Raw genomic sequence first — 24,181 nt, forward strand, 5'->3', positions numbered from 1 at the left:
GAGATAAAAGGTTCCGGGTTTGAGGTTAGTCTAAATGGGTTGGGTTATTTGTGTTGGGTCTGATATCTGTATGTGTACCAATAAACCGGTGCCACATATTTAATGCAAAGCCCCACATATGCCATGTCATAGTTCTGTTAGAAGGAGGGGCAGTTTTAGTCTGAAAATTAACGTGAAGGATATTTATGGATCAATATGTGGAAGGAGAGTATATTTGAGTCATTTTTAATATGTTAAAGGTCATTTTTGACCCTTTTCCGCATACTACATATTGTATTTTTAAACTGAGAAGGATATTCTGTGCAAACTGTGTTAGGCTTTCTTAGCAATTGTAAATCACGATGTGCATATCAATCAGTTCTTTGCTTTTTTCTATAGAATTGTCCATGAAATACAGTACTTATTTGAACATGTTGTCCATCTGTTCCAAAATAATGTTCTTATCACTACATCGATTTATTAAGAAACTTAAATTGATTTTTTGTTTTATATAAGTAAATGTTTTGTGTTGCAAAAAAAGTTTGACCACCTATCGGATTGCGTTCAAGGTGTTGAGCAATAAAAGTAGAATTAAGAAAATCTCAGTGTAAGGCTGGCTAATGGATAGTGAGTTGATTAATAGTGTAAAATACAAAAACCAAGAATATGGATTTTCATTAGTATAACATAAGATATAAAGTGTCTGCATGATAGATCTCACATGATTATAACTGAAACAAAATGGGAGAAGACGTGTCAGGAAGTCCAAGAACCTCGTACTCGCTTCCTTTTTCAGATCATCTTACTAAGGCTTTCCATTTCCCCATCTCAATGGCATTTCCAAAGTTTAATACAAGGCCACAAAAAAGTTCTACATATTAGGTAATTCTTCATTCTGATTTGTTGTTTTCTTTTCCCAACACTGTTGATCAAAATTTCTTCTTAAAGTTTTTCATGTGGTGACGGTAAGTGATTCAATCAATCTTGATTCCCCGTAATGATAATGTACGTTTTTTTTTTCCTTCTGAGTATTATGCATGGATCAGATATGTTTATCTGATTAAGTCTTTAGATGTGTATCATGACTTTCAACATTCACATTAGCCCAGCAAAATGTACATCTATCACATGTCGCACAAGTATAAGCCTTTTATGTTCCCTTATACTGTTAGTTGCTTGATTTTCTTATCATATTTGGTTTTTTTATCTCTCGATAAAGAAAATGGCAACATATTTACCATAATTGAATTTTTCTATTCTTAGAAGGAAACATAAATCTCCCATATTTGGCTAGTCTTATTTTCTTGGAGGAAAACACTACTAAACATCCGCGTAAAACCGTCCGAAAAAACCTACCAAAATCGGTCGGTAATGACCAATAACCGTCCAAAACGCGATCATTTACGTGTGATCGGTATTTTGAAGGTCCGTAGAGCATACCGACCAAAATCGGTCGGAAATTACCGACAAACTTTGGTCAGTATGCTCTACACGACCATCTGACAATTTAATTGAATTATCGACCATTATTAGTCGAAATATTATTTTAATAATTTAATTTTACCGACCAACATTGGTCGGTGTTCTAAATTTAATAATTTAATTACCGACCAACTTTGGTCGTTAATGAAAAATAAATTAATCATATAATATTTTATATACCGACCAACGTTGGGCGGTATTAGAAAAAAAATATTTTTTATAAATAATTAAAATTTAATAATACCGACCGATGTTGGTCGGTAATCTGGACATGGCAGCCAACTTACCGACCAAAGTTTGCCGGTAATGTTAAATTTTTGGGAATTCAATGTGCATTAACCGACCAACATTGGTCGGTATTTTGTAATTAATTTTTTTTTAATTACCGAACAAGGTCGGTCGGTTTTTTGGGAATAATTTTGGCAGAAAATGCTTGTTTTGGTAGCTACACCACCCGCCATACAAAAAGCAGCATACCAATACCCCTAATTCACATCAAACAACCCCTAATTCACCACCAACAACCCCTAATTCACCACAAATTCAACCAAACATCCAATTAATACTTTAAAACTAACAAGTTCAATTATACATCACAATTCAACACCAATCAAAAACTACGTAATTACAACAAGTTAAAAAATGTTCATTCTAATTCAAAACAAGTTCTATTAGTCTAGTTCAAGTATATCAAAGTATTGGTTAAAAGGTATTTTCTACAGCATCAGCACTATCTGATGAACTTTCATCTACAAGATGGTAAGAACGGTCTTGTGGAAGATGGGAAGAACGATCACATAGAGGACAGGCAGAATGATCACGAGGAGGAACGCTCACGTGGAGGTCGAGCCTCTGGCGATGACTCACGAGATCGGGACAACAGAAAAGATCCAGTAGAAAGAAGAGTTCTGATCTCAGCTTGCATACCAAGGAATTGAGCATCTCTAAGCCTTTATCTTTCCTTGGCCTCTTCTAGCTCAGATGTAAGCTTTGTCACTGTCTCCTGCATAGCCGAAAAGCTCTCCCTATTAAGTGCCTCACCCTGTGTGGAAGTCCCTATTCCTTACATTTCACACCTGTAGTGATGGTATTTTCTTTTCAGAAAACCCGTATACCTTCCCCTTTTTTGGATTGCCGACAACTTCTAATCATATTCTTTCAGCATCCTCGTCTGAAGATTGGTTTGGCTCGCCCGATTTACCAGTTGGCTGACTACGGATGAATTCCTCCACGTTGCTTTGGTAGCAACCCTACATTATTTTAAATTAAATTAGTATATAAAAAATCTTATAAAAGTAAAGTATAACACTTAGGGAAAATTGAAAGCTTACATATGTAATCTTTTCCCGGTCCTCGACACACCTATCTGCATCCCCCTCTTTCTTCTTCTTTAAAATATGCGTCTCCTTGAATAGCTCATCATGGTGCATTGGATGCCCATACTTCTTTTCCTGAAAATAAATTAATTTAGTTAATAAATAAAATTGGTATACTTAGAAAAGTAAAGACGTAATAATTTAAGCAATTACCAATCTTCTTCTTATTGTCCCGATGCTGATAGCACCCCAGTGTGCAAGGAGCCTCCCTTCTTAGATAAGCGAGCTTTCTTCCCTAGTTCACTCTTTTGTAAGGATTGCTCGGACTGCCATTGCCTTAACAAATCATCTCATAAATGCTACAGACACCAGTCAGGCCTCTTGTTCTTTTTTCTACCATCCGAGAAATGATCTGTCAATCTCTTGCGGGATTTAAGATAAAAATTTGCAGCCACTTCCTCGATATAGCAGTCTTCCCATACATACTTACTCTGCATTTCAAAAGTTAAATATTAGATGGAAACAACATGAATATAAATTATTAAACTTCTTAAAAGAACATGTATACCTTAAACTGATTGACAATTTGCTCCTTCAGCGAGTATGGAAAATCACTCCAAGTAGCATAGGGGCCATCATAAAGCTTTTTGATCGCATTGGTGATTATCTTAGTAGTTTGGTTACCCGGCCTGAACCTGCAATTTAACAATAAAAATACATGAAAATATTAGTAAAAATATTATAAAACAATAAACGCTAAAATAACAAATTACTCTTACCCGTTACCCTCAGGGACTATGATGATTCTGCCATAGCGATCATAATGCACTACATCTGGATCATCATCCTTAGCATGTGTATCAGAGGCATGTGTAGACGGTGTAGATGGGGGCTCAAAGCTACGGTCTCGCAGGCGAAGTCCTGAAATGGATGGAGTCGATGATGAAGATGGCTGCGATCCCCGTGACTGCGACATAGCTGGATACGATCCATGTGGTTGTGATACGGATGGATGGACCCATATGGCTGTGATATGGATGGCTGCAATCCATGTGGCTGTGATATGTAGGGATGTGATCCACGTTGTTGTGATGCAGATGGTTGCGATCCACGTGGCTATGAGGCAACTGGACTGTATGTCGAACGTATAGTCCTATGGCCCTGTGATGGAAGACCCGGTGTCTGGATGAAGGTATATGCCTCGTGATGTTGTGGCAGCTTAGTATAGCCGTGTGGTGGATGATAAGACATAGGCATCTCATCGACGCATATAACCTTTTTAACTTAGGTATAAGAGGCAAATAATGCATCGCTTTCACAGCAACCATATTCCCGCTGGAAAGTGTATTGAAGCGAGGCTTTTCATAGAATTTACAACTTTCTAAATTTGCATCATCTTTATAATATAACATGCAATCATCTTCACAACAATCAATTCTCATCGATGAAAGTCTTAACTTAGAAACCAATCTCTTTGCCTTATAGAAATCACCAGGTAAGTTGATATTTGGGTCAACTAGTTCACTCATAAGGTTAATAAAAGAGTCCATGGCCGCTTGAGAAATATTCCAACCATATTTGATACTTAGTAATCTCACCGCAACAGATGGCTCATAGTGCGGACTTCCTTCACGTAGTGGACGACTAGCTTTCTCTAACTGTCCATAAAAATATTTTGCATCATCATTAGGAGTTTGTTCAACATTTTCATTGGGCTCAACCCCGGAGTGCATCCCAAAAGCATCCGCAACCATATCATGAATTCTAGAATCATAATTTCTATTCTCCACCGACCTACTACTTTCACCAACAACCATGTTATGAAATATTCCACGGCTACCATTGATCTCTCCATGTTTAGTCCACACAAAGTAATTCTCTATAAACCCCTTCCTCTAAAGATGAAGCTTAACTTTCTCCAATTTTTTAAACTTCACACAAGGGCACCTAATTACTCCTTCAATTTGGTATGATGAAAGTGACATTGCATGTCCAACAAAGTCATCAATCCCATCTACAAAATTCTCCCTCAATCCCCGCCGATTAGGATAATTCCTATTGTACATCCAAGTACGATGTTCCATCTATACAAATAAAATAAAAATAAATTGAGATATTTCCATAAGTATTAGAACTTCTTAATTTATTCCACAATTATAAATTAATTAAATTATTTTTAGTTAATTAAGATAATTAATTTTTACTAATTACACCAAAATTAAATTATAGTAAATATAATTTAATAATTATATTATTATTTAAAATATTTTATAAAATTTATAGTTGAATTTACTGACCAAAGTCGGTCAGTTATTACAGGAGAAGATTTTACCGACCAACTTTGGTCGGTAGCTGTAATTTCTGAAAAATAACCAACCAACTTCGGTCGGTTCATAGGTCAAACATGGTCAAAATTTTGAATCATAATAAAATTTACTATCTAAATAATATAAAAATAATTTATTAACACTTTATTTTATAATACAAACGATGAATGCACTAACATGTACTATAACAAGCTTTATATAGTTAAAGTAGTACAACGAAGTGTATATCTATTCTTTTAGGGATAGACTTGTGAAGAAGCAATAATCTAATTAGTATATATAATTGATCATCATCAAATATATCTATTTGTAAATTGATTCATCGACTTATAACTTACTTAGATGCATCGATGAATACTAAAAACAAAACGTCTCGACCTATATCGATGAATATTAAAAACAAAAACGTCTTGACCTATATCGATTAATCTATGTCATGCATTATTAGTGATGAATGAATGAAATATAGAAGAATACTAAACTTCTTTGACATGTATATATGTATCACAAATTAAATAAACGAAAGAAGCTATTAGCATTAAGTAAACGAGTTAGTATAACAATCGACTAAACATATTTAAAATAGAATAATATTGATTTACCAATTCATCAATTGATCAAGTTTTCGTACGTAGTAATGTATGTGATTGATCGTCAATTACAATATAATATATGTGTGTATGTGTGTGTGAAATGACTCATATACTTAATTATAACTTAGATAGATGAATACAAAAAGTAAAACATCTTCACCGATATTTATTAATCTATGTGATTTGTAATTAGTTATAAAACGAATGAATATATAAGACAAAATGTGAAATTCGAATAAAATAAACGTCTCATATATATACCTTTATTTTTTTTATTATGATTGATTAATTCTATATATGTGAATAAAATATATGCTTATAATTTATTAAAATTAATTAGTTAATATAATTATTTATAAAGATTATGTTTATAGTTTATAATTATTTATTAGTAAATATATATATGTGAATAAAATATATCCTTATAGTTTATAATATTTTAAGAAATAATAACACAAAAAAATTAATTTAGTTTTCGGTTGGTTAACTGTGGTCAAACACGGTCAACAGTCACTTAAGTGTACTGACCGACGTCGGTCGGTACCTTTAATTTCAGATCTGAAATATGGGATTTCCCCCTCATTTCTCTTATTCTCTTCTCAAAATTTTCTAACCCCCCACTCTCTGCTCCCTCACACACACAATACCCTTCCCCCACCCCTTCTCTATTTCCCTCACACAAATCCCATTCCCCATCCCACGTCGTCGCCGCCATTGCCACTGCTAGTGCCTCCACTACCGCCACTGCCTCTCTTCCTCCACCTCCTAAATATTTCAGGTTTCGATTTGAACTTACATTTTTAGTATAATTTTAATATTTTATTAATTAGTTATGAATTAGTTAATTATTATTTAAATTGATTGTTTAACTTTGAATTTTATTGAAATCTAGGGTTTAGGTCATGTTAAAATTGAATTGAATTGATTACCTAGGGTGTAAATTGAATGTTTAAGTTTGTATTGACTTGAGTAGTTTAGTTAGGAATTGAATGTTTAACTTTGAACTGGATTGAGTTTTTAGGATTTGTTCTTGTGAATTGAATTTTTAGGGTATGAATTGAATTTTTAGGCGTAAGTGTTGAACTTTTTGGATAGAGCTTATGTTTTATGAGGTTAATTGAATTATTTAGGGTATTAATTGAATTATTTAGGGAATGAGTTAAACTTTTAGGATATGAATTGAACTTTTAGGGGTAATGGTTGAACTTTTTGGATATGAATTGAATTTTTAGGGATAAGTGTTTAACCTTTTGCGTATGAATTGAACTTACAGTTTATGTTTAAATTGAATGAATCATAACTAATAATTTTAAAAAAATATAAAATATTTTTTTGGTAGTTTTCATCCGCTTTGGACGTGTTTTTGGTCGCTTTTGTTGACCGACCAACGTTGGTCGGTATGCTTCGGTCGGATTTTTCCGGATTTCTAGTAGTGAAAGATTTCGGACTTCTTTAAATCGGAGATCCTTCCTTCTTATTTAGTAGCATCTACAATGTAGTGCCTAAGGGGTTTGAGAGTCTTATTTAGCGGGAGAATTTCGGAACAAGTGTTAGCCTGCCACTTGTGTTTGCCTTTTTGTGAGGTTGTTCTCTCGATATGTTGTACTCTCTTTTATATAGTGGATATCTCATCTCTGCCTGCGGACGTAGGTCAGTTGACCGAATCGCATTAAATATTTGTGTCTTTTTTAGTATATTTCTCTCTAATTTATCGTCGTTCAAGTATTGTTTTACTAACTTACACATGACACTTGATTATTTTGATCCTAACATATATAGTATTGCGGGTAACTATTATTTGTAGGAGCACTATCCTTTCGTCCCCACCACGTTTACAACAAGCTGGTACAAGTATAATGTATAAAAGAATGCATTTTTTCACGTCCACTTACCATAGCTAACTGCATTGGAGTTGGGAGTAAAGCTTAGCATTTATATCTTAAATAAAATCTACTACTATTTCTTTATGATGCGTTTCCTTTATTTCAATGTAGAAATAATGTCGATATACATTCAGCTTTAAAACGTTCTACTCTCGATCGTATTAAAAGAAGTGGTCAATCTGGTATCTAACTCATTGAACGTCCGTCTTGTTTGCTTGTAAGCTATGTTGTCTGTTAAAAGGGCCTTCGGCAAGAAAGATAAGGAGGATAAACAAGATGAAGAAAAGGGTGGATTTGTTGAGAAATTTAAGGAGTTGATCGAAGATGTTGGTGAGAAAATTGAGGAAAAAATAGGATTTGGGAAACCAAGTGCAGATGTCACTGCAGTTCACATTCCTCGTATCAATCTTTAAAAGGCTGAATTAGTAGCAGTTTATCTTAAAATTAGATAATAATTAAACATATAATGTGAATTTAAGGATACGTAATTTCACTTAATACCAATTGATAAATATGAAGATTAATGATAGAATTGTACAATAAAATAAATAAAATCAGTGTTTGAATAGAGCCCAACCCTTGAGTTAGAGTATCCTCGAACTGGTTGATGCAAGAGCAATAAAAATATAATAAGCTGAAGAGCAAGAGCATGAGCGAGAAAGAAAATTATTTTGCTTTTGTATCAGTTGTGTCTTTACAAATGGTTAGAACTCCCCTTTATATAGTAGAGGAATTCTATATATGGTACAATCCTAATTACAGAAGGAAATCCCATGATTAACTAAACAATCGTTCTTGACTCGATCCGTTCCGAGATTTCCGCCACGATCTTTGACCAGTCGCACATATCTCGCTTTTCCGTTATTACGCTATCTTATGTATTGCTCGATGCATGTCTTATTTGGTCTCGATTGCTGTCAGCCTCGATCTTAGCAGGTGTCTCGAATCCCGAGCTCGGTACCTTATCTTCGTGCCTTGACCCGATCCACTTCAGGGTCGACCTCGATGCAAATTCTTGGTCTCAGTCAGCATAGAAAAATCGGGTGGCCCCGATTTTAACCGTATACAGATAGTCCCCTAGTTCTTTGGAGTATAACGACAAGGAACGAACTGAGTCTTCGATTCTCTAGCTTGACCTATCATGATGTCATCATTGTCATGATATCATCCTCGTAAATGACAGAAAATATTCCGTCAGTACGGTTCCCCAAGTCATTAATGAGCGTCAGTTGGTGGTCAGCGACTAGTGCTTTTGAACCGTCGCTATAAATCCCATAAATAGGCCTTCTCTTCATTGATTCAAATTTTACTTTCACTTTCTTCTCCAAAGCCTTTACCTCTTTCAAGTTTTTCCATTTTACGAAATCCTCAGGTTTTGTTATTAACCCTTTCTCAAAACACCAAGTCCTACAACTTCCTTCAAACTCATACGAAAAATGGCAAAAACATCAAAAACGGTACCACAAAAAGAAGCTGCTTTATCTTCTTAACCGGCCGGCGAAAAAATGACGGTGGAACCCCGTATTGAGGAGTGTATTCCCCGGGGGTGCGCGTTAAACTCTGATTTCAAAATCGATAAGGCTTCGTCGGTTCCAGGTCGATTTGAGCCTGTGTCAAGATATTTATGCTCGATAACAGAGAAATACCTCGAACAGGTAAAGAAAGACTGTAACTGGGGGGATAAAGAGGTGGTGATCCCGACCACCGAAGAGGACATAACTACCCATGTGGAAGGGTTTCTAAGTGTTTACACTTACCCTTTCACGCTGGACCCCCTCGACCCCGTCGTCATTGATTTTTATCATCAGTATCAAATAACCCTAGGCCAAATCCATCCTTCTTTTTGGTAAATTATTATTCTTCTCCGATTATTCGTGAGCAAAGTCGAGGGGATGTATTTCACCCTCGACCACCTCATCAAGTTATACAGCCCCCGCCTCTATTGAGGCAGATTAATAAAACTCCAACGTCGGGCCACCAAAGTGTTGTTCTCGATCATAGACAAGGACAAGGACCGAGGCTGGATGGGCCGGTTTGTTCGAGTGAGGACTTCCGACCTAATCCCAGTTGAGAAGATGCCATTTCCTGAGAGATGGAATATGAACCGTAAGTATAATCCCACTGTTGGTTCTTATTTATTGTTTTTCCCCCTTACTTCTTCTTATCGATATCCCTTTCCATGATGTAGCGGTTGCTTGGATGCCTCGTGCAATTCCTAATCTCGAGAGCTAGGTTCGGGACCTGCCTCGACCTCTATGTACGCCGAGCGCTCATGGCACGATTTATCAAAGGGCTGATGGGAGGCCAAAAATCATGGTAAGCCTATTTTTCAGATATCTGATGATTTGATCAAAATTTCTTTCTTATACTTAACCAATTTTCTTGCGTGTAAGCCTGGGCAAAGATGCGGTCATAAGGCCCCCGTCTGGCGAGGAAAAGACTTCCGCCCCGGTTCCGAAACGGCAAAGGACAACAAGAGAAAGAGGGCCTCTGCCTCCGAGGATCCAGAACTTAAGAAAATGACAGTTCGTAAGCCGAGGAAGAACATCATCCCTCTGATCGAAGAATCTGTTCGACGTCTAAGGGATGGAGACGAATAAGAATAAAACGGTGGCTCCGTACTGGTAGCCCGAGTGAAGAAAACCATCGATGCCCTAAAGGCAGCTGGATCGATGGCGGTTGATGAGGCTCCGCCTCGAACTGAGGGGATATCGGAGAAGGACTCGGGCAAAGTCCCTGAGTCGTTGGAATTGAAGATGCCTCCCACCGAAGTGAACAAACGGTGGGTATATCTGAAGGGACCGGCCCTGAAGCCTTTCAAACTGAGGAGAACGCCCCAAGTGACTCACTTGGGGCAATAGTAATCGGAGATTCACCTACTCTCCCTGCTTTTTCGGAAGGGGCAATTCGGGAAGCCCGAGCTTTAGGGACCCTCGAGGTAGACGGAGCTCATGAAGGATAGGACTCCTTCCGTGATTTTTTTATAGGTATCGAAGATGCTGCCGACCCGAGTGATGCATCGGGTCTTTTTTTCGAGGCTCAACGAGCCCTGAATCGGGTAGGTATCGATTCCCTTTGTTGATGTCATATTCTTCCATTTTCTGCCTAACTTTTTCTCCTTTTCATATAGGCTTTAGCTCTTCATCAGGAGGCATTTTCCAAGTCTCAAGCAGAGCTGAGCCGATGTGAGGCTGACTTCCGAGGGCTTTCGGAGGAGAGAAATGCCCTCAAACTTCTTAGTGGGCAAAAAGAGGAAGAGATCAAGTATCTTCGGGCCGAGTTGGCCAAGGATTGTAAGGCCCCGTTAAAATTTCCTAATGATTTAAGATTTTAAAGTGCGCCAACGGAATTTGGGAATAACATATTCGACTATTAAAGGAGACCCATGGGATAGAACCACTTTATTTTGAAATGAAAAATATATGTTTAAGGTATGTTTGAACATACTAAGGAGTTTTGTGAATGACAAAAATTTGTGTGGAACAAGTTGGATACATTAAATGGAAAGGATGTCTTAATTCGCACAAGATTCTACTTCAAACGCATGCTGCTACCAAACTATAATGAATTAGAAGGTGATCTACCTATCAAATTAAAGTCCTTCGAGTCTAGTTTCTAACGCTTTAACTCGTTTGTCATTTGGACACTCCTATAATAAGTTATGATCAAATTCCCAAAGGCTGGAAGAATGTGACCGCGCTATAACCCTCGTGAAGCCAGGTCTGTAGCGCACTAGACCTTGCTATATCCCTCACGAAGACAGGTCTGTAATGCGCTGGACCATGCTATAGAGCGTGCCTAGCATGGTCTATAGCTTGCTACAGAGCGTGCCTAGCCTGGTCTATAGCTCGCTACAAAGCGTGCCTAGCCTGGTCTATAGTCTGGTCCGAAATTTCGGAGTATCCATTTTTCTATCCTTATAACCCGAACCAACTTTGATAAATAACCATTGAAGCTCATTTTGGAGCCAAAATCTGATATTTTTAGAGAGAAGTGAGAGTGTTCTAGAGAGAGGAAGAAGCTCAAGTACTTTGTTCATCAAGATCTTGTCCAAGCCTTGAAATCCAACAAGAAATCCCTCAAGTTCTTCCTTTAAGAGGTAAGATTCCATACCTTAGTTTTTAATTTCGGATTTGGGTAGAAGATGGTTGATTGAGAGTATGATTCTTGGGTGTGAAAGTATTATTTATACATGCATGTACCAATAAGGTTTATGGGAAGATTGTTGAGCTTAAATAAGTAAGGATTAGGTTATGGAGTGAAGGAAATCTTGTAGCCAAATATGCACACCTAGTGTTTGATAAAATGCTCAAATGAGCTGAAACCATGAATATCTTCCTAATTATGGTTCAATTTTACCATGTCTCAAAATAGATTAGGATTGCTAGAATTTCTGGAATGTTGTAGTAATTTAAGGAAAGCTCAAAGCGAGGTATGCTGGATAAACTTCTTTCCTAGAATTGAATTTCATGATGTTCTTGTAAGTCCCGAGTTATCCTTTATAAATTAACTATTCCGAATAAGCTTTGTGTTGAAAGGTATATGTTCAAAATGTATTCTGAATGATCTTATCATATGATGTTATCCTTCGGGAATGTGTTCAAAGTATGAGTTGGATATAAAATGTTATGACTCCAAGTAGTGTTTCAAGTGAAGGCTATTATGCCAAATTGTGTAAGAAGTCTCAATGTGCCTAAGACTCTTAATTGCTCATAGGTGTACTAAAAGTCATAATTAGAGATTCTTTGTTGTCGATAATCTATGAAGATGCTTGAAAATGAAAGTATGGAATATAAGATACGGCCACCGTGCCATGAATGAAGAATAATATGTATGGCAAAAAGGGAGCCAATGAAATAATGATGTTGTAAGTAATTGAAAGTACTAATGAAGTGATAGTATGAACATGAAATATGGTTGTTTTTCTAAATGAGAATTATGAGGTATTGTATGTCCCAATGGTTTCAACTATAGTTGTATGCTTCTGAAATAATGTATGTAAATGACTTCGATATTAAGTCCTCAAGAATCATGAACTTAGCTAATGACCTCAATATGTCAAGTGAGTGAATAACAAGATGAAAGGGAGATGTCCTATGCTAAATGATGATGAACCTTAAGAAAGAAAATTGGTCTCATGTGCCATTGAAATTGATTTATTAATTCACCATGTATGTGCTAATGTAATGTGCTATGTTTCTCCATGATGAGCATGAACATGAAGTGCTCCAATGATCCGGAAACTTACGACCTTAATGTAATGTTAATCATATCGCTTTGAGTTTATATATGGTTATATGCATAATGATGTGCATGAAACCTATGGACGGTCTATGAAACGCATAGGTATATATGTGTATGAACCCTATGGACGGTCCATGAAATGCATAGGTATATTTTGTATGAACCCTATGGACGGTCTATGAAACACATAGGTATATTGTGTTATGAAATCCTGTGGACGTTCTATGAAACACATAAGTATATTGTGTTATGAAATCCTATGGACCGTCTATGAAACGCATAGGTATATTATGTTATGAAATCCTGTGGACGGTCTATGAAACACATAGGCATATTGTGTTATGAAATTCTATGGACGGTCTATGAAACGCCTAGGTATATTATGTTACGAAATCCTGTGGACGGTCTATGAAACGCATAGGTATATTATGTTATGAAATCTTGTGGACGGTCTATGAAACGCATAGGTATATTGTGTTATGAAATCCTGTGGACGGTCTATGAAACACATAGGTATATTGTGTTATGAAATCCTGTGGACGGTCTATGAAACGCATAGGTATATTGTGTTATGAAATTCTGTGGACGGTCTATGAAACGCATAGGTATATTGTGTTATGAAATCTTGTGGATGATCTATGGAATGCACAAGTGTATTATGTAAGTAAACACTATGAACGGTCTATGAAATGCACAGGTGTATTGTGTAAGTAAACACTGTGAACGGTCTATGAAACGTACATGTGTATTGTATGGTATATGTGAATCCTATGAACGGTCCATGAGACGCATATGTGTATTGTCTATGGAATCCTATGAACGGTCTATGAAAGACATAAGTGTTTAATATGACATGTGAACATTAAGAACGGTCTATGAAATATATAGGTGTAATATAAGAAAGGGATATGGACGGTTTAGTGAGACACATTGTTAACGCAGAGATTACGTGCTATTTTCATTGGACTTGTTTGAACATGTTGTTTCAATTACTTTGTATTATTTATTCCACGCATAGTTCATATGGCTCAGTTAATCCTAAATGAAATTTAAAATGATGTACTTCATATGACTCTTATTTGAATTACCATGATTTCATATGTTGTTCTATTTGCCTTACATGCGAGTACTATTCCACATGTACTCACGTCCCTTTTGTCGGGGGCGCTGCATCTTTTAATGGATACATGTATACTTCTACAGGATGATTTGGATCTTTGGTAGGGATCTTTTGAGCAGCAGATTATGGTGAGCCTGCTACAATTCCAGTGGGCATTGGAGTCTAGTTGGTTTTATACTTAGGTATCTATTGCCATAGAAGCTCCATGTACACTATGGGTCAGGTACTTAAGTTTTTGAGTTTCGACATGTATTTATGTTTACAGATATTTATGAAGGTATGTACCCATTACAAGAGAAAAAGAAAAGAAAAAAAATATTTATGGGTCATTGAGCCTAATGTATTCAAATATGAAAGTCATGATTTAATTATGTTTTGATAAATCCTGCATGAGTTATGATGAGAGGTTGATGTAACGTAAGCTTGCTCGACTGGGTTCACTCGGTTGAGCGCCGGTTGCGCTCCTAGAGTTCGGGGAGTGACAAGGCTCACCAAGATCAGACAGACCTGATCGGGCAGGTAATGACAATTTTAAAACCCCATGGGCTCGATTCAGGAACGATGGCTAATATTTCACTCTCACAGCTGCAGCAAAAGATTGAGAGGATTGAGAAGTTCCGCTAGGAGATCAGTACGATAAAGGCGGAGTCCTTGGGGTGGAAAGAAGGTATGGACCGCCTGGCTACAGAAAAAGAGACTGTTCGGGCCTAATTGTCATCGGCCGAAAGTCAGCTCCGAGGCCTGAAGAAAGATAGTTCAGCTCAGGCAAAGAAGATAGGGGAGATCGAGGCTCAGTTGGCTTCCAAACTTACAAGGGCTAAAACTGAAGCCAAAAAAGCAAAGGCCGAGGCTGAGGCGATCGTGGCCATCTACCGGGCTGATGCTGAAGCTGCTCAAGCCCAAGCGAGAGAGGCTACCGAGACCGCTCAAACTCGCCAAATGCCAATCTCGGAGGGAAACCATGGAGGAAATCCACGCTTGAGGTTTCGATCTTACCAACGAGATAGTTAAGGCTAGAGAGCATGAAGACAAAGCTGGAGTGATGTCCACTTCCGATGATGATGATGATGGTAGCAAGAGCGGGTTCGAGAATGGGGAGGACCTCGATGGAGAAGAAGCTGCCCCCGAAGGAGATCAGGAATCTTAGGATTTTTCACTTTTGATCTTTTGTATAGGATCCTGATCGGACCTTGTAAATACTCTCATATATATAAACATCTCTTTCCTTTCCGACTTGTCTTTATTTCATTTATGCCTTGTGAAAGTTTTGTTTTATTTATGCCTTATGAAAGGTTTGTTCATTAGTTCGAGGCTTAGGTAATTTGATCGAAACTAAACTAGTATAGTTTTTATAATCGAGTGAGTATTTTCTCAAACTCGGAGTAGGGTGACCCTTAGGTTTTAATTGAGTGAGGATGATTTTTCCGAACTCAAAAATAAAGTGGCCCTTTAGGCTTTGAATTAGGCAGATACGGCCATAACAAAAAGAATGGCTATCTCCGCCTTTTCGGCTTGAAAATTTTATCCTTTAATCATATAAATTATGTTGTGCCTTAACACGAAATAAAGGATTTGCTCGAGAGTTCGAATGGTTCCGTACCCATTAGGATTTTCAAGGGTCGATATTATCGAGACCCTTTGTTTCGTAATGCCATAGCATAAAATAAAGAATTTGTTCGAGAGTTCGAACTCCTTTGTATCCATTAGGGTTTTCGAGGGTCGATATTATCGAGACCCTTAGAAATTTAGCCGAGGGTAGCCCTTTTTAACCGGTATGTGAAAATATTCGAAGGCCTGTTTAATAACGGAAAACGGACGTCTCCGAACCGTGTTGATTTGGCCGTAGCCTTTAACTTCGACTCACCTTTTCGGCTTGTTCCCTGATATACTTCAAACTTGTTCGAAGTATCGGTCCCCGAGTGGGGTGCCCGTGGCCTATAAAATCGAGGATTGTCTTTTTAAGGTCTTACGACCTTGAGGTTTAATAATTCGATCGTGTTGATTTTTTGGATGACAGTCCCCGAGTATCGGGTAAATTGTTTGAACTTCAGTTGTGATTGGCCCTTAAGCCAGTTTCCACCATATATCATAAGTATGAAAGTATAAATTTTTCTAAAGCATGGAGCATCTGGTAAGAAAAAATACTTCTTCCAATAGATTATACATGCGTACATGTTTTGCCATTAGGGCTCGAGTAATCTACATGGACACTGTTCATTTGACCGTTTAGTCCTCTACAAAATTTACCTATCGAGACCCTGTCGACACGAAGTATTTTCCTTGTAACTATCAGAGGGTGATGCCCTCCAGTATTCGAGGTTGATTGTAAAGGAGCCTCGGATACTGTTGAATTACTCTAAGTTAGCACGAACAATGGTTGCCTCATTAAAAACCTCGCCGGAAAAACCCATTTGGGACAAAAATCGGTCTAAGGAAAAAAGAGTGCAACGCGTGCTTTCAGACCTAAGGACTGCGTTTGAAGAATCCTTTGATGTATTTGATTAAACACCTACAAATGGTTAGTATAAAATAAAAATAAAAATGGAGAAGGTCGTACCTTAGCAGTAAAATCATTTGAGGAGTGATATATTCCAATTGTTTGGTAATTGTTCACCGCTTGCCATTCCAAGTTTGTAGGATCTTTTTCCGATGATATCGAGGACCTCGTATGGTCCCTCCCAGTTTGGATCAAGTTTTCCTTCATTTGGGTCTCGAGTATTTAGGGTGACCTTCCTCAGAACCAAGTCCCCGATTTTGAAGTGTCGAAGATTGGCTCTTCGATTGTAGTACCTTTCGATCCATTATTTCTGTGTGGCCATTCGAACGAGGGCGGCCTCCCGTTTTTCATCTAGCAATTCGAGGCTTGTATTCATAGCCTCATGATTTGACTCTTCCGTTGCATATAAAAACCTGACGCTGGGTTCCCCAACTTCAACCGGGATCAGAGCTTCAGCGCCATATACTAAAGAAAACGGTGTTGCCCCCGTACTGGATTTTGACGCCGTTCAATATGCCTAAAGGACTTCGGGCAATATTTCTCTCCATTTTCCCTTGGTGCCATTCAATCATTTCTTTAGATTTTGAATGATGGTTTTGTTTGTCGATTTAGCATGTCCGTTCCCACTAGGATGATATGGTGTCGACAGGATCCTCTTTATTTTGTGATCTTCGAGAAATTTTGTCACTTTACCGCCGACGAATTGCTTTCTATTGTCGCATACGATCTCGGCAGGCATCCCAAATCGGCATATAATGTGGTCCCAGATGAAGTCTATGACTTTTTTCTCTCTAATTTTCTCGAAAGCCCGCGCTTCAACCCACCTAGAGAAATAGTCAGTCATAAACAAAATAAATTTAATTTTACCTGGGGCCGATGGCAGAGGGCCGGCGATATCCATTCCCCACTTCATGGATGACCATGGGGATAAGACTGAGTGGAGTTGCTCTCCGGGCTGGTGAATCATCGGCGCATATCTTTGACATTTGTCACATTTTCGAACAAACTCTTTTGTATCCTTCTCCTTATCGGCCCAATAGTATCCTGCTCTGATGACTTTGTGAACCAATGATTCGGCACCGGAATGATTTCCGCAGGTGCCTTATGGATTTCTCGTAGGACGTAGTCGGTATATCCTGGTCCTAAACATATTGCCAATGGTCCATCGAACATCCTTCTATATAGGGTTCCATCTTCAGCCAACGTGAATCGTGCGGCCTTCGTACGTAGAGTCCTCGATTTTTTAGGATTCGATGGAAGTTTCTCGTTCTTTGGGTACTCGATATATTTGTTCCTCAAATCCCAAGTTAGACTTGTGGAGTTGATTTCGGCGTGGCCTTCTTCGATTACTGACATTGAAAGTTGTACGACAATCCCTGAGCCAATCTCGCCATCTTCGACTGATGACCCCAAATTTGCAAGGGCATCGGCCTCGTTGTTTTGTTCTCGAGGTACATGCTGTAAGGTCCATTCTTTAAATCTATGTAGAGTCACTTGCAATTTGTCGAAGTACCTCTACATTCGATCATCTCAGACATCGAAAGTTCTGTTGACTTGGTTTACCACGAGCAGGGAGTCACATTTGGCCTCGATGACTTCTGCTCCCAAACCTTTAGCTAGCTTGAGACATGAAATCATGGCCTCATACTCGGCCTCATTGTTAGTTAACTTAGAAGTTTTGATGGCTTGCCTAATTGTATTACTCGTGGGCGGCTTCAAAACGATGCCTAGCCAGGACCCCTTCACGTTCGAAGAGCCGTCAGTGAAAAGGGTCCACACCCCCGATGATGTACCCAATTTTAATAATAGTTCCTTTTTGAAGTCCGCTACGATGTAAAGTCAGCCACGAAGTCCGCTAAGATTTAAGATTTGATGGACGTTCGGGGTCGATACTCGATATCGTACCCACTGATCTCGACGGCCCATTTAGCTAGTCGGCCCGAAAGTTTGGGTTTAGGCAAAATATTGCGAAGGGGATAAGTAGTTACCACACAGATCGGGTGACACTGAAAATATGGTTTTAATTTCCTAGAGGCGCTTATTAGGGCCAGCACTAATTTTTCTAAGTATGGGTACCGAGTCTCGGCCTCTCCTAGAGTTCGACTAACATAGTAAATAGGAAATTGCGTACCTTGCTCTTCTCGAACTAGGATTCCACTTACCACAATTTTCGAGACTGCTAAGTACAAGTAGAGTTGCTCATCTGCTTTCGGAGTATGAAGCAGTGGCGGGCTCGAGAGGTACCGCTTTAATTCTTCCAATGCTTGTTGGCATTCCGGGGTCCATGCAAAATTGTTCTTCTTTTTGAGCAGCGAGAAGAACTTGTGACTTCTATCTGAAGACCTTGAGATGAATCGGCCTAGGGCGGCTATGCGTCCTGTTAATCTTTGTACGGCCTTAACATTATACATTACCGTGATGTCTTCGATCGCCTTAATCTTATCGGGGTTGATTTTGATACCCCGGTTTGATACCATAAAGAAGAGGAACTTCCCCGAGCCGACCCCGAATGCACATTTCTCCGGGTTGAGTTTCATGTTGTATTTCCTTAGTATATCGAAAGTCTCCTGTAAATGTGTCAAATGGTTCTCTGCTCGCAGGGACTTAACTAGAATATCGTCAATATAAACTTCCATTGACTTACCTATTTGTTCTTCGAACATTCGATTTATTAAGCATTAATAAGTGGCACCAGCATTTTTAGTCTAAACGACATTACATTATAACAATAGGTGTCATACTTAGTGATGAACGAAGTCTTTTCCTGATCCTCCGGGTTCATTTGTATTTGATTATAGCCGAAGTAGGCATCGAGAAAACTAAGGATCTCGTGGTCGGTCGTGGCATCGATCATGCGATCGATATTCGGCAGAGGAAAAGAGTCTTTAGAACATGCTTTGTTTAAATCTTTATAGTCTACGCACATTCTAAGTTTATTTCCCTTTTTAGGTGCTACGACTATGTTTGCTAACCATTCGGGATATTTTACCTCCCGAATGGATCCTATTTTGGAAAGTTTGGTTACCTCTTCCTTGATAAATGCATGTTTTACCTCGGACTGGGGTCTTCTCTTTTGTTTTATCGGGCGGAACTTCGGGTCCAAGCTTAGTCGATGTGTAGCGATTTTCGGCGGGATCCCTGTCATATCTAAATGGGACCAAGAAAAATAATCCATATTATTTATAAGAAATTTAATGAGTTTTTCCCTGAGCTCGGGAGTTAACCCCGTTCCCAGGTATACCTTTCGATCGGGTAGATGCTCGATCAATACGACTTGCTCCATATCCTCGACCGTTGATTTGGTGGCGTCGGAATCCTCGGGTATTATGAAGGATCGAGGGATCCAATAGTCATCGTCCTCGTACGTTCCCTGCTTCTCCGATTGAGTCGAGGCTGGAAACTGTGGTTGCAATTTAGCTTCCTGTTTTCCTTTGGACTTCGATGCTTTTGTTGACGAAAGTGCCGATACCGGTATCACTTCGTCGACCGCAAACATCTCTTTGGAAGCATGTTGTTCCCCATACACCATTTTTACTCCATCTGGTGTTGGGAACTTCAGCATTTGGTGAGGGGTTGAGGGGACCGCCCTCATATTGTGAATCCAGGGTCTTCTGAGCAGTGCGTTATATCTCATATCGCCTTCGATCATATAGAACTTTGTTTCTTGAATAATTTTGGCTACATTTACCGGTAGGAGGATTTCACCTTTAGTTGTTTCGCTTGCCATTTAAAGCCATTGAGAATCCGAGCTCCGGGTATGATCTGATCTTGTAGGACGAGCTGCTCCATGACCCTTGATCGAATAATATTGGTCGAACTTCCTAGATCAATTAAAACACGTTTAACCTGAATTTTATTCATAAGGATAGAGATTACCAAAGCATCATTGTGGGGTTGTGAAATCCCTTCTGCTTCCTCATCATTGAATGATAAAGCGCCTTCTGGCACATAGTCTGGAGTTCGCTTTTCTCTGGTAATTGATACTTTAGTGCGTTTGAACACGGGCCATTGTGCTTCTTCCTGCTCGCTCTTCCTGTTTGCGTCTCTGTCTCTGAAATGGTTTCTAGCTCGGTCACTCAAGAATTCTCGAAGGTGACCTTCGTTGAATAGACGGGCCACCTTCTCCGTTAGTTGTCTGCAGTCTTCGATTTTATGAGCGTGTGTACCATGGTATTTGCATGTTTGATTGGGGTTCCTTTGGGATGGATCGATTTGTAGGGGTATGGGCCATCTAGTATCTTTGATTCTCCCAATGGCTGACACAATACCTGATGCGTCGATGCTGAAGTTGCATTTTGACAATCGTGGTGCTTGTGTGGGATTAGCAAGTTTATCGAATCCACTTTTTCTCATGATCCCTCGAGAGATCGGTCTTCGATCATTTCGGATGGGATTGCATCCTGGGCCGCTGTTTCTACGATCTGCATTGTATGGTAGATACCGATCTATACTCGATCGGGGTTCTCTGTCGATATCCCTTTGAGTTCTGCCGACGGGCCTATTTGGATAAGCGGAATTGGAAGGGGTCCCCAATTGATCATCCTCGACCCTGATCTTCGAATGGTACCGATTATGTACATCGGTCCAGGTTACCGCTGGATATTCAATTAAATTCTACTTTAGCTGTCGTGATGCCACCGAACTTTCTTCGTTCAAACCTTGAGTAAAGGCCTGAACAACCCAATCGTCTATGACCAGTGGTGGTTCCATGCGTTCCATCTGAAACCGAGATACGAATTCCCTCAATATTTCGTTGTCTTTTTGTTTTACCTTGAAGAGGTCCGATTTTCTAGTCGCAACCTTTATTGCTCTGGCATGTGCCTTTACGAAGGACTCTGCAAGTATGGCGAAGGAATTGATGGAATTAGGCGGTAAATTAAGGTACCATATCATTGCTCCTTTCGACAAGGTTTCTGCAAATTTCTTCAGTAGAACAGATTAAATCTCATCGTCTTCTAAGTCATTTTGCTTTATTGTGCATTTATAAGAAGTGACATGCTCATTAGGGTCACTGGTCCCATTGTACTTAGGAATTTCTGGCATTCGAAATTTCTTCAGAATGGGTTTTGGTGCTGCACTTGGAGGGAAAGGATTCTATACGAATTTCTTTGAATCCATAACTTTTAGAATCGGCAGCGCCCCCGGTATTTGGTCAACCCGGGAGTTGTATGTTTCTACTTTCTTGTCATTTGCCTCGTTTTCTTTTCTCCCGATTCAATCCGTTTCGTGAGCTCCTCGAACATTTTCATAATGGCGGGGTTAGTCCCCTATTCGTTGGCATTCGACCTTTCCGGCACAGGCTCGGTCCTTTAAACGACTTCTGGTTCGATTCTACTCGGTGTTCAGTGTTGATTTTGTAGTTGTGGTATAGTGTTCTATTGAGCTTGTAACATTTCTAATATCAATTGGAGGCTAACTCCACCATCTTCTCTACCCTGCGTACCTCGACCACCTGATCGAACTTTCCTGTGTATACTACCTTTGGGCTCAACGCCGAAATTTGCATTTAGGGCGACATGTGAACTGACATCAACGGGATTTGCAATTGGTGCTCCCTCGAGGTCGGCCTGAGGCACCTCGATTCCTGGGGCGGCTATGTTGTCGTTTTCCTTGTGAAATCCAAGGTTGTTGTCACCATGTGTAGGTGCTGCTTGTGAGTTTGACATGTTTGTCTTGAAAACAAAGATTTTTATGAGAACAAGTGTAAAGCAGTGTGTGTTATTGAAATTAGTATTAAGCAATCACTATTATTCTTAGCCCCATGGTGGGCGCCAAACCGTTTACCCTTAAAGTTGGATAACAATTAAACTTATAATGTGGATTTAAGGATACGTGATTTCACTTAATACCAATTGATAAATATGAAGATTAGTGATAAAATTGTACAATAAAGTAAATCAAACCAGTATTTGAATAGAGCCCAACTCTTGAGTTAGAGTATCCTCGAACTGGTTGATGTAAGAGAAATAAAAATACAATGAGCTGAAGACTAAGAGCGTGAGCGAGAAAGAAAATTATATTCCTTTTGTATCAGTTGTGTCTTTACAAATGGTTAGAACTCCCCTTTATATAGTAGATGAATTCTATATATGGTACAATCCTAATTACAGAAGGAAATCTCATGATTAACTAAACAACCGTTCATGACTCGATCCGTTCCGAGATTTCCGCCACGATCTTCGACCAGTCGCGGATATCTCGCTTTTCCGTTATTACGCTATCTTCGGTATTGCACGATGCCTGTCTTGTTTGGTCTCGATTGTTGTCGGCCTCGATCATGGCAGGTGTCTCGAATCATGAGCTCGGTACCTTGTCTTCGTGCCTTGACCCGATCCACTTCGGGATCGACCTTCGATGCAACTTATTGGTCTCGGTCATCATAGAAAAATCGGGTAACCGTATACAGTAGCTCATGTGTTAGTGAAGATCCCAAACCCCATTCCAATCCCTCTCACTGACATAAATTACTTGATTGAGAGTGATGGAAGGAAACTGATTTCTGGATTGATCCCTGATGCTGGAACAATCCATGCACATGGTTCCGAAACTGTCAAAATACCCGTTAATTTGATTTATGATGACATAAAAAGCACGTATCGTGATATAAAGTCCGGAAGCGTCATTCCCTATAGGATCAAGGTAGACCTCGTAGTTGATGTACCTGTTTTTGGCAGGCTGACTCTGCCTCTTGAGAAAACTGGCGAGATTCCTGTACCTTACAAGCCCGATCGATACTGATCATGAGAATATCCATTTTGAGATATTCTCTTTCGAAGAAACTGTTGCTCTTCTTAAGCTCAAGTTAGAAAACAAGAATGACTAATTTGACCTGGCGCTTAATGGACTTGATTATGATGTTTGGCTATAGGATGTCAATATTGGTGGTGCAGAGCTTGAGAAATCTGCTAAAATTGTAAAATTCAGGTCTAAGAACTTTGGGTCTGCTCTTTGGGACATGATGAGAGGAAGAGGTACTGGCTACACTATGAAAGGTCATGTTAATGTGGACACGCCATTTGGAGCAATGAAGTTACCTATCAGTAAGGAGGGCGGGACAACTCGTCTCAACAAGAACAAAGACGATGAGGTTTGTTAAATTAATGTTTAGCTTTTAGAAAACTTTGTGTTGCTTGCTTCATTCATAATATTTTTGTTTTGATTACTTAATTCTTGGTTTGGACTAAGAGGTTTAAAATGCGATTCATATGCATTCTGAGCTTTGTTGATCTATTTACATGTATAATTTGTACTCTGACTGGGTATAGATACAATTTGTTGGAAGAAACATGAATAAAAAATGTCTTCGAATATATGTTTATCTTTACATGTGAAAGAAGGATATTGTAATCTATATTCTTGCAAGAGAGGACATGCAAAATTATTGTAGTTGAGTGAATTGTTTGTAACATGTAAGTACATTATTGACCAAGATGTTTTCGTCTTTAGAGAAACGAGATAACATATATCTTCTGGAAGGGTGATTAAAAGTCAATGTACTTAAATAAACATGCATGTGCTCCAAGAGAAACTTTTGGCGTTTGCTCAATTGCTAGCTCTAAACATTTGGATCGGATGATTCTCTGCCTGATAACTAGCTAGTACCTCCAATATCCTCTTACTTGGTGCAGTTGTGGCTTCAAGTTAGCATGTTATTTAAACATGTAGATCATCATTATTGACCTAGATGTTGTTTTGATAATTGGTTGCATAGTCATGAGCTTTATATATGCTCCTTTCGTG

At 38.9% G+C, this 24,181-nt stretch overlaps 2 long non-coding RNA genes across 2 annotated transcripts; both read left to right on the forward strand.

Annotated features, from left to right (window-relative positions):
* Positions 1 to 703: 703 nt before the first annotated feature.
* LOC104121048 (uncharacterized) lies at positions 704 to 23,751 on the forward strand. The gene is made up of 3 exons (XR_011408545.1): positions 704 to 861; positions 14,028 to 14,167; positions 23,366 to 23,751. It is a non-coding gene; the product is annotated as an uncharacterized lncRNA (long non-coding RNA).
* LOC138893309 (uncharacterized) lies at positions 14,174 to 15,177 on the forward strand. The gene is made up of 2 exons (XR_011408546.1): positions 14,174 to 14,463; positions 14,530 to 15,177. It is a non-coding gene; the product is annotated as an uncharacterized lncRNA (long non-coding RNA).
* Positions 23,752 to 24,181: the final 430 nt, after the last annotated feature.

Source organism: Nicotiana tomentosiformis, chromosome 6 (genome assembly GCF_000390325.3).
Source record: "Nicotiana tomentosiformis chromosome 6, ASM39032v3, whole genome shotgun sequence".
Lineage (NCBI taxonomy): Eukaryota > Viridiplantae > Streptophyta > Magnoliopsida > Solanales > Solanaceae > Nicotiana > Nicotiana tomentosiformis.